The following is a 10,941-nucleotide window of genomic DNA, read 5'->3' as shown; positions in this document are numbered from 1 at the left end:
GCAAGAGACTACTGTAGCCAGCAGAGCTTTTTGAGTCACAGGCCTGTGAGTAGCCCCAGAAAAGAGCCTGTGTTATAAGGTCTACTTTGGAGGGTTCTTGTCCTATTTAGGGTTTCTATTATATAGTGCAACACCATGACAAAACAAAACCAAAAAACCAACAAAAATAAAAAGCATCATCATCATCATCATCATCATTATCATCATCATCATCATCATCATCATCATCATCATCATCATCATCATCAACAACAACAACAAACCAAAAACTAACCAAACAAAAAACTTTGGGGAGGAAAGGGTTTATTCAGCTTATACTTCCATATCACTGGTCATCATCAAATGAAGTCAGGCAGGAACTCAAACGGGGCAGGAGCCTGGAGGCAGGAGTTGATGCAGAGGCCATGGAGGGGTGCTGCTTAGTGGCTTGCTCCTTGTGGTTTGTTCAGCCTACTTTCGTATAGAACCCAGGACATCCAGCCCAGGGATGGCACCACCCACAATGGGCTGGGCCCTCCCATCAAATCACTAATTAAGAAAATGCCCTACAATGCTTATGTGGAAATCTTATGAAGGCATTTTCTCCACTGAGGCTCCCTCTTTGATGACTTGAGCTTGTGTCTAGCCAGCACAGTTCTCACTGGCTCCCAGAGGAGCAGAGATGCCGAGAGTAGTCTGAAATGTGGGCAGATCAAATCCTGGCACCACGTGTAATCTGGCTCTTGGCAATTCCAGCAGCTGGTAAAGTTTCTGTCCATCTTTCCAGAATGTTCTCCCTCCTGCTAAATCTGAGAGGTTGATGAAGGAGGGGCAGAGTGAGGTGCTATGAGTTGACCCATGTCACTGTGAAAGAGAAAGGCTCAATTCCTAGTGCTTTAGATGGTGACCTTATTAGAGGTAGGGTCTTGGCTGCTGCAGTTCATTAAAACCAAGTGGGGCTGGATGAGGGTCAGTCTACATCAGTGACCGTGTCACGAGGTCATGGCAGTGGAGGCAGCTGGGAGTTGTAGTTTGAATGTGAAATGTCCCCCATAGTGGCATACATTTAAATACTTGGTCCCCGGTTGGTGGTGCTGTCTTGAAAGGTTGTGGAACCTTCAGCAGGCAGAGACTTGCTGGAGGAAGTGAGTCATTGGGGGTGGACCTTGACGTTTTATAAACTGTCCTCACTTCTTGTTTATGCTTTGCCTCTTGATTGAAGAGGTTATTACTACTATGCCCATGAAAGACTGCGGGCTAAAATAACCCTCCCCTGAGGTTGTTTCTTGGCAGGTGTTTACTTGGTCATGGCAATGAGAACAGTAGCTAATACCAGAGTGCTGGAGCTGAGGGTTGCTGGTTGTACCAGAAGCCAGGTGACAGGTGAAGATTGCTGGCCATATCGGAAGTTAGGTGGCAGAGGCGGATGGCCTTACAGGAAGCTGGGTGGTGGGTGATGAAGGACTCCATCTGGGATTGTATTGGCATCTTGACTTTGGATTTAGCATCCAGAGCTATGAAAGAATAGATTCCAGTTGCTTAGAGCCTCCCAGTTTCTGGGCACTAATACAGGGTGAGTGGTGCTTGGCCTGAGCTAAGACACTGGACTCCCATCCTTGAAGGCTGGGGATGTGGTGTCAGAGATGAAGGAAGTGTTTTCTACTCAAAAGTTAGAGCGCATGAAAACAATTGAATGCCTGGCCCTAAACAGGCAGACACACCAGGCAATTTTGCTGGGCTGTCTGTCCTCCAGTTCTTCCTATCTGTAGCCTGCATAGGCCCCAGGGCTCATGGCTAACATTCGAGAGTCTTTGTATGTCCAAACCTGAGAATATAAAGTGACTTTCATTAAATTACCTTAAAAAGGTCTGTACTAGAATTTCAAGTTCACTGATCGGCGCGAGGGTCTCTATATCACTTTTTGCTGTTCCCTGCATTGCTATTTTAATCAGAAAGCAAAATTAATCTGAGAGTTATTGAATGTGGGAATCCCCAATTCCCATATTCCTGGCTTTCTCCTTCCCTCCTGAAGTGAATTTGAAGCGAGGAGCTGTGGGTGAAGGGGACCCTGGGCTGGGTCATGGTGATCCATAGCTGTCACCAGCATGGCCTCCACTGGTGTAGGACATAGTTGATGGGGACCTTGTCCTTCCTCAAGCTACAGTGAAGGTGACCTGCCTAGGAGCCAAAGTTGTTGTCTTCCATCTTCTCATCTGTCATTCAAACATCCCTCACTCCTCTTTGGAGTCTAGACCTTGGTGTTGACAGCCATGTGTTTACGTGTGTGTGTGTGTGTGTGTGTGTGTGTGTGCTCAGAATGTCTTGTCTTCTCTGAGCCATAAACTCCAGGAGGACAGAAGTTCTGTCCCTTCTATCCATGATATAGCCCTTCCCCCAGACATGCCAAGGTCAGGATGGGAAGTCACGAAATACTGATCAAATCAATAAGCTGGAAAAAAAGGTTGTTGCTTTTCCTTCCTTCCTTCCTTCCTTCCTTCCTTCCTTCCTTCCTTCCTTCCTTCTTCCTAAGGAGACACAGGCTGACTGTGAGGAGGAAGACGGTGAAGGGACAAGCTTCTTTTACTCAGAAGAAAGTTAAGAATCATCCAGCCGTACGTGGGGGCACACATCATGTGGGAGAGTGAGGCTGGAGCATCATGGGTTAGAGGCTGCAGAAGTGGGCTCTTTGTAAAAATACAAAAGTATTTAATTTTTTGTTAGCATAGTTACTTATTTGTGTGTGTGAGTGTGTGAGTAAGTATGTGTGTGAATGTGTGAGTATACATGAGTGTGTGAGTGTGTGTGAGTATATATGAGTGTGTGTGTGAATGTGTGCATGAGTGTGTGAGTGTGAGTATGAGTGTATATGAGTGTGTGAGAGAATGTGTGAGTGTGTGAGTATGTGTGTGTGAATGTGTGTGTGAGTGTGTGTGTGAGTGTGTGTGTGAGTGTGCGAGTGAGTGTGTGTATGTGTGTGTGTGTGTGCACATGCATCCATGACACAGCACGTATATGGAGGTGAAGAACACCTTGCAGGAGTTGTTTCTTTCCTATCCTGTGCATCTGGGAATCAAACTCAGATTTTCAGTCTTGGTGGCAAGTTCCCATACCTGCTGAGCCATCTTACTAGTCTCCATTGAGTTTCTTGTATCCTTTACTGTCTTTTAATTTTGGATCTTCAAAGCCAGCCTCCCTCTCTTTGTCCTTGTATTTACCTTCCCCTAGTGGATGGCTTGGGTGCCATGGTTTCTTCCTTACAGCAAAATGATATTAAGGAGGGGAGGACTTGGTTGGAAACAGAGAGCAGCAGCTTAAGCTGTGGCCACAGTCCATCTGGACTCCTGTACTCCATGGTTTGGGGAAGGTTCTTTGGGACTGTTAATCGTCACTGTCAGCCTGGAGTTTGAATCACCTTTGGAAACACCCTTTTGGCTACTTCTCTGCGAGTATTTCTAGAAAGGTGTAGATGAAGAGGGAAGACTCACCCTGGATGTGACTGGCACCTTCTCCAGATCTCGCGTCCCGATCTGAATAAAAAGGAACTGTTGAGCTGGGCACCAGCATTCATCTCTCTGTTTCCTTAACGTGGGCTCAGTGTGCCGGGCTGCCTCCATTCTTGCTGCTGGGCTTCCCTCTTCATGGACTGTACTCTCAGAGTAAACTATTCCTTCCTTAAGATGCCTTTGTCAGGTGTCTTGTTACAAATACGAGAACAGTAGCCATTAATAAATTAATAATACAGCTCCACGTGGGAGGCAGAGGCAGGCGGGATCTCGGTGAGTTTGAGGCCAGGCTGGTCTGCTTAGAGAGTTCCAGGCTAGTCAGGGTTACATAGTGAGACCCTGTCATAAGCAAACAAATCCACCCACCCACAAAACACAGCTCCCTAGGCGACAGGTGCTGAGGGAGCATGCTGGGGAAGGAGCTACTTCCCTTCAGCCATGGCTCTTCTCCTGGAGCCCGGTGGAGCAGCAGCAGGTCATTAGGTTCCCGCCCACAGCTCCGCCCACAGCTCCCCAGGCCTGACTGCAATACCTTCTCCCTGCAGATTCACCTCACACTTGTTTGATGCTTCTCCAAAGAGCTCCATCTGCTTCCCTTACCACGCCTGACAGGTGGCTAACACAGCTCTCCGAAACGCCTCCAAACACCAGGCAGCATCTTCCACAGAACAGAGAAGGCTTTTGTGTCTCCCAGTCCTTATTTGCTACAACCACAGACATTTGTAGGGAAACGGAATCGTGTCTATAAAGAGCTCATCTGCATGGGCTCACTTGTAAGCAGGCGCTGGGGGGCAGTCTGAATGGGGGTCCTGGCACCCACTCATGGCTCTGTGGCTCCCCACACACGGCTCCTCCAGCCTCTGGGAAGAGAAGGGCATCTTCCAGCTGGGATTTATTGCCCAAGTGGGCCTCCTTGAGTAACAGAACATCTGCACCAACATTGTACCACTGTTGTTTTGTTGCCAAGCAACATATATCCAGACCGGAGCTGGCCTCCCTAGTCTGTGGGCTTGTATGGTGATATTCTTGGGGGAGGGGGGGCAGGGAGATCTTGTTGGTTGGCAACTATAGACAGGCTAACAGAGGTGTAGATGAGCCCAGCAAAGGACATCAAGAGAGAGGGCCAAGGCCTGAGTGTGACATAGATGTAAACGCTTGGTGGCCCGTCTCCCATGTCATACAGTTACCAAGTACTCTCCTTTGCATCGGGTGTTTTCAGGAGGGCAGGGCACACTGAACGGTGCAGAGTCCAGTGCTGACTTCTTGCCTCTTTACGTGGGGATAGTGTGAGGATTAGGTGAGCTCTTGAGGATCGTACCCTCAGGCCAAGGACAGTGCTCTCCAAGAGGAGAAACCAGAGCCCCCCTTCTCTCCTGTGAGAAGAACTGACATGTGGCTTCCTGCAAGCCTGGAAAGGCTCCTAAGAGCTGCCTTGCTGGTACTGTGACCCTGGGCCTCCAGCTTACAGGACTGTGAGAAATCACAGCTTTTGTTGAAGACCCTTGGTCTGGTGCTTTGCTATGACAGTCTGAGCTGACCAAGGTGGCGGGAAGCTCTGTATCCCAAGGACCCCGCTGTGCACCAGTGGACAGTGGGCAGGAGATTCTAAGGAAGGTCATTCTGGGAAGGGACACCCTAAATGGCTTCCACCCTGAAGATGGGGGCCCTCTATGTCATGTGGTTCAGAGCAGACCTGCTTCGGGGCTCCCTCTTCATCTTTATAGTAGGTGGGGTCCCAGGGACCTATATAACCCCAGGTTTTATATAACCCATGGCCACATCAGCAAGTGACAAATGTGTGCTGTGGGCTGGAGACTGTACTTTGACAGGTGCTGTCTATGTGCTGGGAAATAGTGTGAACTAATCAGCCATCCCCAAGGAGTCTACATTCTAGTGGAAGAAGGAAGACAATGGCCACAGGAAAAGTGAAGTGACTGGCCCGTAAGATGGGTTAGTGAGTAAAGTGCAGACAGGCCTGCGACCTGAGTTTGATCCCCAGGGATCCACATGGTGGAAGGAGAGAACTGAATTCTGCAAATTGTCCTCTGACCCCCACCACCCCCACTAAGAAAAAAAATAAGTGTCAAAATTTATAAAAAGCAGTTGAGCAAAAGCTCATAAAAAGTTGAGCATAATTAGAAAATTGTGAATATATATTAACTTTCTCATTGTTGTAACCAAATATCTGAATCAGGTGAAAGGGTTTATTCTGGTTTACAGTTCAGGGGAAGCAGAGCCCATCGTGTAAGAAAAAGACATGGGGCAGGAGCCTGAGGTCCCACGGTGTCTACAGTCAGTAAGAACAGACAGGAAGTGGGGCCGCACCATTAACCCAAGTGATTCAGTTAATTCTGAAAACTTCTGCAACATTTCAGAACAACACCACCTGCTGGGTGCCTACCAGCACAGTTTACAATCAAACAACAAAATGGATGGGACCAAAAGCTGAAGTGGGGTAGAGCTCATGTTGGGCAGCAATGGAAGATGGAAGCCAGGTGATCAGAAAGGTACTCGTTGGGGAGGGAAGAGTTTATTTCACCTTGCATTGCCACCTCTCAGTTCATTGTCGAAGGAAGTCAAGACAGGAACTCAAGCAGGTCAGGAACCTGGAAGTGGGAGCTGAGGCAGAGGTCATGGAGGAGTGCTGCTTACTAGCTTGCTCCCTATGGCTTGCTTGGCCTGCTTTCTTATAGAACCCAGGACCACCAGTGCAGGGATGGGACCACCCACAATGGGCTGGACCCTCCCCCATTACTAATGCCTTACAGCTGGATCTTACTGATCTTCTCAGCTGAGGTTCCCTCCCTTCAGATAATTCTAGCTGGTGTCAAGTTGACACACATCTACCCAGCCCGGTGCATTCATTCATTCTTCTCAGCTATGTTTCCTAATATCTATGTATTTATTTATAACATTTTATTGATTCTTTGTGAACTTCACATCATGTACCCCAATCCCACTTATCTCCCTTCATATCCGCCCTTCACCCTTGCAACCTCCCAATGGGCCGAGTCTTAGAAAAGGGAACAGAAGGGCTAGAGGAGTTAGAAAAACAAATGTCTGATCAGGAATAGGCAGGGTGATGGGGGAAGAGAGAGAGAGTGAGAGAGAAAAAGAGAAAGAGAGAGAGAGAGAGCAACTTTCTTGAGTCTGTTCTCTTCTTCCACCTTGCGGGTTCTAGGAATCAAACTCAGTTCATAAGGTTTGGTGACAAGCATTTTACCTGTGGAGTCATCTCCCTGGCAAACATCTCTTTCTCTATTAACATTTTTTTTTTTGAGATAATGTTTTATGTATCCCAGGTTGGCTTCAAACTCACTATGTAACCAAAGATAACCTTAAACTACAAATCCTCCTGCCTCCACACCCCAAATACTGGGATTCCAGGTATGTCTTACCTCACTTGGCATGTACACTTGCTTTTAAAGGACATATTTTTTTTTTCTTCAGGCTTTGAAGGTACTTAATTTATTAGTCCTTCAGCCACGGGTTCTGTTTAACCACATTATAATTTTCACAGTTATTAATTTTCATTTCATTTCCTGCAGTGACAGACCCCCTCCCCCAACCCATGAAAAATGTTATTGCTGTAAATACCAATACTAGTCACAAACAGTCAGTATTCAGACCCTCTCATGGCAATGGCTCCCTCTGTCTGAGGCTGTATGGTCCCAAATCAAAAGCAAGACCTTAGCTTGTTCCCAAGGAAGAAGGAGGCAGAAGAGGTCAGAAGCCCTCAGACAATGCTGAAAGAGACAGGAGAGCAGCCTTTGGTGACAGGTGACAATTGGCTTCTATATCTTATGTTACTCTTGACACAGACCCCACAGCTTGATTACCTGCTTGTCTCAGAGGCTGAGGAAGACAGATGGCTTGTTCCAGGCCTGTGATGGGACAGTGTGGCCAGGAGGCTGGAGCAGTGGACAGGTGTGGATAATGTCTTCCCTAGGGGACAGTCAAGCCGCAGGCATGAGGCGGTCCTGGAAGAGGGGAACAGATGGGCAGTGTCCAGCTCCAAGCCTCTTGATCGCTTCTATCCTGGCCAGATGGAGTAGGATGTTCTGCTGGGGCTTCTGAAAGGGGCACCATACTGCAGTCATGTCTCCACCCTGTAGGTAGCTCTGTACATTATGCCTGCCCCCCCGCCCCCAGGAGGCTGCTTCTCTGTCTGGACTTGGCAAGAGATGTCTGTTACTCCTTAGGAAATTTTGCAGAAGTGCTGGAGTGAACTACCCATGAAATAGGAGTGACAGAGCCTGCCAGCTGGGGCCCAGCACTGCAGGGGGAGGGGAGGCTGTAAATGCCACCCTTGCCCTGTGTGCCCTGGACTCTGCCTGGCTCCAGAATGCATTCTGGGACACTCACTCGCGCCTACATGCACCACTCTCCAGAATGAGCTCTGGTTGGCCGCATCTAACCTGGATGCTATCTCCAGGCAGCTGTAGTTAGCATACCTCCAGGCCCTCTATGTTCCTCCATGTTTCCAGCCTCTCTTCTCTCACCTCCACCAGCTTCCTGGTGTAGCAGTTCCTCTCCTCGCCTTAGCTGGCATCTACAGTACAGAAAGACCTTTCGTTTTCTTCCCTCCTTCTATTGTCACAGACCCGCACCACTCCCTCCACCCCTTTATGTGTTAGAATCTCTATGATACTTTTATTCTTTCTGACTTTAAATTTGCTGGGATCTGGCCAGCAGCCTCCACAAAGTTGGTACCTGTGTCCTTTGTCTCCCAGACCACGGTGCTCCAGGGACAACTGTGCTTCGAATCAGCTGCTTTCCTGAGAAGCCTCTTGTCTCCTCTGCCTTCTTATAACCAAAGGCTAGGGAAGGCACTTTCCCTCCATTTTCTTCCGTGTGTGTGTGTGTGTGTGTGTGTGTACGCATGTGTGTGTGCATGTACATGCATGGATGTGTATGTGTGTATGTCTGTGTGTATTCATATGTGCATGCATGCGTGTACATGTGTGTGTGTGTGTCTGTGTGTGTGCGAGTGTGTATGTGCGAGTGTGTATGTTCGAGTGTGTGTGATTGTGAAGAGATGAGATAGACGTGTATTTTGTACCCCCCTTATGTATATGGGTATTTTGCCTCTATGTGCACCACATTTGTGCAGTACCTATAGAGATGCTGGCTCCCCCGGAACTGGAGTTACTGTGATTATGAGCTGTCATATGGATTCTGGGAACTAGACCAGAGTCCTCTGACAGAGCAGTCCATGCTTTTAACTTCTGTGCCATCTTTCTAGCCCCCTAATTTGTATTGTGGTATCTGCACCTAACAAAATCAAATTATTACTCTACATTAGAAGAGTCTAACAGAAATCTTTGCCTAGAAACTATACAGTTGTGTAGAAGGAGAATGAGTTGATGTTTTGCTCAAGTGTGCTGATTTCTGGCTGCTTGTTAAAGCCCCTTCCTCTTAGCTTAGAGAAATAAACCCTAGGGAGAAGCTGCCGAAGGACTGGTCTCCACAGCCCTCTGTTCAAAGGTCATACCCTAGAACCTGTTGTTAAGAAAGAAGTGTTCTAATGACCATCTGCAAACATCTATTCCTGTAAACACGCTCAACCATGGTGGATACTTCCCTGGTGGTCAGGGGGCTTGGAACACTACTCACAGATGATCCCATAGACAGGGTGACAGTGCTGTTATCTGACCTATAAGAGCTGTAAGCATTTCTGGGTTGTGGCCTTCTCGAGGCTGTATGGTGGGTGTTCTCCGCTCTCCCAGCATATACTTAAGGAGGGGTTCTATCTCTTCCGGTGCATGGTTGACTCTTCACTGTTAACATGTGCATGTGTGTGGGAGTGTGCTTGTCCATGCAAGTGTGGATGGCATAGGCCAAGTTCAGGCGTTTTCTTCTATTACTTTCTACCTTGTCTTTAAAAAACTATTTAAAATTGTGTTTATGTGTTTCTGTGTATGTGAGTGCAGTACCGATGAAGGCCAGAAGATGGCATCAAATCCTCCGGAGCTGGAGTTACTGGTGGTTGTGAGCAGCCCAATTTGGGTGCTGGGAAGTGAACTCAGGTCTTCTGCAAGAACAGCAATTGCTCCTACCCCAGATGCCATCTCATTAACCCTCCACATTATTATTATTTTGGTTTTTCGAGACAGGGTTTCTCTGTGTAGCCCTGGCTGTCCTGGAACTCAATCTGTAGACCAGGCTGGCCTCGAACTCAGAGATCCACCTGCCTCTGCCTCCCAAGTGCTGGGATTAAAGGCGTGTGCCACCACTGCCCGGCATTATTATTATTATTATTATTATTATTATTATTATTATTATTATTATATTTAATTTTTGAGACAAGGTCCCTCACTGAACCTGTAGCTTGCCATGGGCTAAGGTTATGGGCACGCACTATCACACCAGCTTTTACCTCAGTTCTGGAGATTGGAGATCCAAGCTCAGGTCCTCATGTTTGTGCTGAAGTCACTGGGCTCAGTGAACCATCTCCCCAGCTCCTCTCTGCGTCTTCTTGGATCTGACCTAACTTAGTGAGGGGCCTTTGCTGTAGAGCCCACATTGAGCATGAAGGGATGAGAATGTAGACTCGAGGCAAAGTCATGCCAGGCTGCTCAGGTCTATCCTAGGGAAAGCTGGCTGCGAGGAGCTCAGGGTTCTGCTCCTGAGTTGCAGCTCAGGTTCCTTGAGAACTTGTGACTATAATAAGCTTTGCTGAGTGCCTTTGGTGCCACCATGGTTCAGAACTTTTGAGAAGACGAGTTCTCAAGTGGACAAGGAGTGGGCACAGGTCATCCTGCTAGCTTACAGCAGAGGAGGATGACTCTGGGGGACAGGTTACTACAGAAACCACACACTCCTCTGGGATGTGCCGACCCTTGACCTACAGATAAGAGCAGGCAGAGCATCCGACCTTGGGCCTGAGTGGAGCCCTCCAGTTCCCAGAACAACAAAACTGCTGTGACACCCCTTTTCCTCACGAATGGGCCAAACAGAACCATAAATTCCGATTAGGGAAAGATGCTGGTTGGCAATGACATTCCAAAAAGTTTGTGATTAGTGAACTGTAAAAGCTAACATGACATGCTCATAATTGGGATGTATTTACTGCGTGAGGAAAAAAAAAAAAAAAAAAAAAAAACCCAACCCACCATGTTGCCACTGGAGCAAAGTGACTTTGAAGGAACTTTCTGAAGGGGACAGATACAGCTTCTCTCTTTTGCTTAGCAAACAGCAATATTTATTGATGGCACTGTTCAAATGGTAGCTACAGTCGGGGGTGGCTGCGGCTCCTTGTCAGAGCCACTTCACGGTGTCGTATTTTCTAGGTGGTTAAGAGGCCTTGATCACTTGCAGCATTATCCCGGATGATTTATGGACCCTCAAAGAGCCTACTCCATTTCTATGTTTTAGGCTTTTTTTTTTTTAAACAACAACCTTATTCCAATATGATCAATAAAGGTTTCTCCTCCTGGTCTGGGAGGGGAGTGCCATG

General features: G+C 47.6%; 1 long non-coding RNA gene across 1 annotated transcript; it reads right to left on the bottom strand.

Moving 5' to 3' along the window:
- Window positions 1-301: 301 nt before the first annotated feature.
- Window positions 302-7,615, bottom strand: LOC143442806 (uncharacterized). Its single transcript, XR_013111302.1, has 3 exons — window positions 7,322-7,615; window positions 3,465-7,228; window positions 302-1,493 (listed from the first exon to the last, which is right to left on the bottom strand). It is a non-coding gene; the product is annotated as an uncharacterized LOC143442806 (long non-coding RNA).
- Window positions 7,616-10,941: the final 3,326 nt, after the last annotated feature.

Source organism: Arvicanthis niloticus, chromosome 6, assembly GCF_011762505.2.
Source record: "Arvicanthis niloticus isolate mArvNil1 chromosome 6, mArvNil1.pat.X, whole genome shotgun sequence".
Classification (NCBI taxonomy): Eukaryota; Metazoa; Chordata; class Mammalia; order Rodentia; family Muridae; genus Arvicanthis; species Arvicanthis niloticus.
This window is presented reverse-complemented; position numbering and strand designations above follow the sequence as displayed.